This window comes from Chiloscyllium plagiosum, unplaced genomic scaffold (assembly GCF_037043375.1).
Source record: "Chiloscyllium plagiosum isolate Xiang-an unplaced genomic scaffold, Cpla_swu_hap1 HiC_scaffold_22, whole genome shotgun sequence".
NCBI lineage: Eukaryota > Metazoa > Chordata > Chondrichthyes > Orectolobiformes > Hemiscylliidae > Chiloscyllium > Chiloscyllium plagiosum.
Window position 1 is genome coordinate 49,397,493 of NW_028270160.1, and position 4,955 is coordinate 49,402,447.

Here is a 4,955-nt window from a genome sequence, read left to right on the forward strand (position 1 = left end):
AGGATCCTGGTAAATCCTCTTTGACTTACTGATTCAGCTGGGAGCAGTCATCCCCTTGAGTGAGTTCTGAACACTTTGGCCAGGTCAGTAACAGTTTGGGGCAGGCTAGCAACTCATTAGATTAGATTAGATTAGATTACTTACAGTGTGGAAACAGGTCCTTCGGCCCAACAAGTCCACACCGACCCGCCGAAGCGCAATCCACCCATACCCCTACATTTACCCCTTACCTAACACTACGGGCAATTTAGCATGGCCAATTCACCTGACCTGCACATCTTTTGGACTGTGGGAGGAAACCGGAGCACCCGGAGGAAACCCACGCAGACACAAAGAGAATGTGCAAACTCCACACAGTCAGTCGCCTGAGGTGGGAATTGAACCCAGGTCTCTGGCGCTGTGAGGCAGCAGTGCTAACCACTGTGCCACCGTGCCGCCCACAAATTAGAAATTAATATTTGCCAACAAGAGCTCTAATAATGTTTTGATGAGGACACGGGAAGAGTAAGAGAATGAGTCAACTTGGGCCTCGTATCTAAGCAAAGGTGTGCTGGCCATGGAGCGGTCCAGAAGAGGTTTACAAGAATGATCCTGGGGATAAAGGACTTGTCATATGTGACGCAGTTGAAGGCTGTGAGTCTGTATTCGATGGTGTTAGAATGATGAGGATGAACCACGTTTAAATTGACATAATACTGAGGGGCCTTGACAGAATGGATATGGAGGAAGATATTTCCGCCAATAGGAGAGACGAGGACCTGAGGGATGACCGTCTGGAACTGATGAGGAGAACTTTCTTCAGTCAACGGAAAGTTAATCTGTGGAACTCATTGCCAGAGTCATGAAGCATATTTAAGACAGAGTTAGATGGGTTTCTTGATTGATAAAGGGATCAAGGGCAGGAGAATGGGGTTGAGAAACATATCAGCCATGATTGAGTGGCACAGCAGACTCAATGGTCTAATTTGACCCCTATAATCTAATGAACTTATGGTCATATGGAGATAACAACCAACCTAGTCACATCCCTTCAAGCAATTACTGCCTGAAGGTATGCAACATGGCACAGTCATGAGGTGATGTGATGCAGAGCATCGTTCGTCCAAAGCTGTCCTGTACTCAGTTACTACATTCACTGCCTCCTTGGTGAAAAGCTTCTATTATCATTAACAGCTGAGCTGCCATTTCCAAACCGCAGACCATCACTGACCCCATCAGCATACAGCCATCTGCATCTGGAAAGGATCTAACCCCATTTTTCTGGAGCTCTTAGGAATTGGTCACCATCACCTGCAAGAATAAGGGAAGGATGCTGTGGTAGCACATTCTGATACCTCCAAGAATTTTTCAGTTACTTCTCCTCATTGCCTGCCTGTATCATTGACAATGCTGCACCTTTCCCATGGACACATGTTCCTGCAGTGCTGCTGAGTATCACATTACTGTTTGTCCATCCAAGACCTGGCATTTTGCAGCCAGTGATGCCAGGCTGAACTCATAAGCATCTCATTTGCCTTGCCAGAGTGCATTGTGTCCAGGTCTTCAGATAGTCACTAGCAGAGACAAAAACCTCCAACGCCTTTACTCAACCTCCTTTTCTGGTGGCAGTAGTGACTTAGGTCCTTCAGTGAGCAGGATGTTCCTAGACATGGTAACTTCTGTCCACATAGTGCTCTGTAAAGCAGTGATGTGCCCCAGGACTCTTCAGTCTGTCATCCTGAGATAAGGGGATATTGGGTGGGGTGGGGGGGGAGGTGGTTGTTGGCGTGGGAAAAGAAGTCAAAATGTATGGTACTATGGTGTGTCCCATCTTTAGCTGCATGGAGTGTAATGCTAATGAAAGAGTGACACTGTTCTCTGTGTGCCACATAAGGAAAGGATTTGCACAACATGGGTTTAATGACCTCAACATTCTAAGACAAGGGATAGCTATCAGGATTACTTAGCAACTGTTGCTCAATTGCAGAGCCATATCTAATGTTGGACACTGTGTTCAGAGATTTTGCAAGTATAGCCTGGTTGGGTACAGTGACTAACAGACATGCTGTGTAATGCTATTCTCCAGTCTTTGGAACATATGACTTACATAGAGTCATAGAGATGTACAGCGTGGAAACAGACCCTTTGGTCGAACTCGTCCATGACAACCAGATATCTCAACCCAATCTAGAGCCACCTGCCAGCACCCAGTCCATTTCTCTCCAAACCCTTCCTATTCATATATCCATCCAGATTAAACGTTGCCTTTTAAATGTTGCAATTGTACCAGCCTCCACCACTTCCTTTGGCAGCTCATTCCATACACATACCACCCTCTGCATGAAAACCTTGCCCCTTAACTCTCTTTTATATCTTTCCACTCTCACCCTCAACCTATGCCCTCTAGTTCTGGACTCCCCCACCTCAGGGAAAAAGCTTTGTCTGTTTATCCTATCCATGCCCCTCATGATTTTATAAACCTCTATAAGGTCACTCCTCAGCCTCCGACCCTCCAGGGAAAACAGTCCTAGTCTATTCAACCTCTCCCTCTAGCTCAGATCCTCCAACCTGGCAACATCCTTGTAAATCTTTTCTGAACCTTTTCAAGTTTCACAACATCCTTCTGATATTGCATGCAATATTCCAACAGTGGTCTAATCAATGTCCTGTATAGCTTTAACATGACCTTCCAACTCCTGTACTCAATACTCTGACCAATAAAGGAAAGCATACCAAATGCCTTCTTCATTATCCTATCTACCTGCAACTCTACTTTCAAGGAACTATGAACTTGCTCTTTGTTCAGCAACACTCCCTCGGACATTACCATTAAGTGTATAAGTCCTGCTAAGATTTGCTTTCCCAAAATGCAGCACCTCGCATTTATCTAAATTAAACTCCCATCTGCCACACCTCAGCCCATTGGCCCATCTGATCAAGATCCTGTTGTAATCTGAGGTAACCTTCTTCGCTGTCCACTACACCTCCAATTTCAGTGAAATTATAAATCACATTGTTCATTTGTGTGATAAACAGAATGTCTTTCTGGCTTAATGGCAGCTTCTGAATGCCGGTCATGTTGCACAGTTGCAATGTGAAACAGTGAACTTCACTTGTTGCTCAAATGTTGGCCAAGTTTTTGCCCAGTCTACCTCAGATTACTCTGGAAGGCTTAGGAATCTCAAGATTGAAGCTGTGGGATGGGACAGTTGAGATGCTGTGGCAGAAATTGAAGGAGATGTGTCACACTGTTCTGAAACAATACATGCCAGTGAGAGAAAAAAATACTTCAAGGGAAAGATGTACATCCATGGTTTACGAAAAAAGTTAAATAGAATCAAATTAAAACAAAAAATGAATAATACTGCAAACAGTCACAGACTCATAGAGATGTACAGCATGGAAATATACCCTTCAGTCCAACTTGTCCATGCCGACCAGATATCCCAACCTAATCTAGTCCCATTTGCCAGCACTGGGCCATATCCCTCTAAACCCTCCCTAAGTGACAAGTTAAAAGATTGGACAGAATATAAAAAACAGCAAAGAATAATTGAAGGATAAATAAAGGAGGAGAAATTGAAGTACAGGTGAAAGCTCATTAGAAATATAAAAACAGATGGTTAAAGTTTCTATAGGTATTTAAAAGGAAAATACTGAGTTTTGGTTCTCTAGAGAGCGAGTTTTGTGAATAAATGATTCAAAATGAAGAAATGGTAGATTAATTGAGCAGATATTAGTTATCATAGAATCCCTGCAGTGCGGAAACAGGCCCTTTGGCCCAACAAGTCCACACCGACCCTCTGAAGAGTAACTCATCCAGATCCATTCCAATTATCCTACATTTACCCTTGATTAATGCATCTAACCTTTACATCCCTGAACACTATGGGCAATTTAGCATGGCCAATTCACCTAACTTATACATCTTTGGATTATGGGAGGAAACCGGAGCACCCAGAGGAAACCCACACAGAGACAGGGACAATGTGCAAACTCCACACAGACAGTCACCCCGAGGCTGGAATTGAACCTGGGTCCCAGGCACTGTGAGGCAGCAGTGCTAACCACTTAGCCACCATGCCGCCCCCAAAATGAAAATGTCAGGCGTGAGATTGAACAGAGGAAATAAATAACATCTCAGGAAAAAAAATGTATATCAGAAGTGAAAGGAAAGGAAGAACTTAAAAAAATTACATTCAACAGGGGAAGGGCATTTGTAAGGTTATCAGAACTAAAAGCTGATAAATGCCATATCTTGATAGATTTTTTCCTAAGGTCTTAAAAGAATGTCTCAGTGATCATTCCCCAGTGACATTCTTCTGAGTATGAGTAAGAATTAAACAAATTATTTGTTTTCTAAATGATTAGTTATTTTCTAAATTTGGATTTCCACCCACTCTATCATCACAGCTGCATTGAGATGGGACAGTAATGTTCTAACCTACATCTTGTTGTATCTTGAAAATGTAGGATTTTCTGAAATAACATCTTGAGTGTAAAGTGATCAATGCTAGCATAGAAAATTCTCAGTTTTTCTACTATGTTCATTATAATGTTTTCAGCATATGTTCTTGGGATGTACTTGCTATTTTCCATCCTTAGTTATCCTCAAGAATGTGATAGTGAGCTTCCTTCTGATTATAGCGAAAAGCTTCAAGGAATCAAATGACCTACTCCTGCTCCTAATTCATACATTTGCATGTGGAAATGTTGCCAGTAATCTGCTCTCCCTGGTGTAAGAGGTGATTGAGCAGTTTGCCCTATCCAAACCTTTCCAATATTTCCTAAATTTCTCCCATTTATATCAGCTAAGAAATCCCTGATTAGTACATTCGTCCAGATGAAGGAATTCATGGAATTGATCGTGTATAATAGCAATCCAAGCATAATAATCTTTAAACAGATTGAGGGCTCTGAATGAGACCTAAGTTAAGGACTTCATGTTTGTTTTAATCAATGGGTTTGGAAGGAGA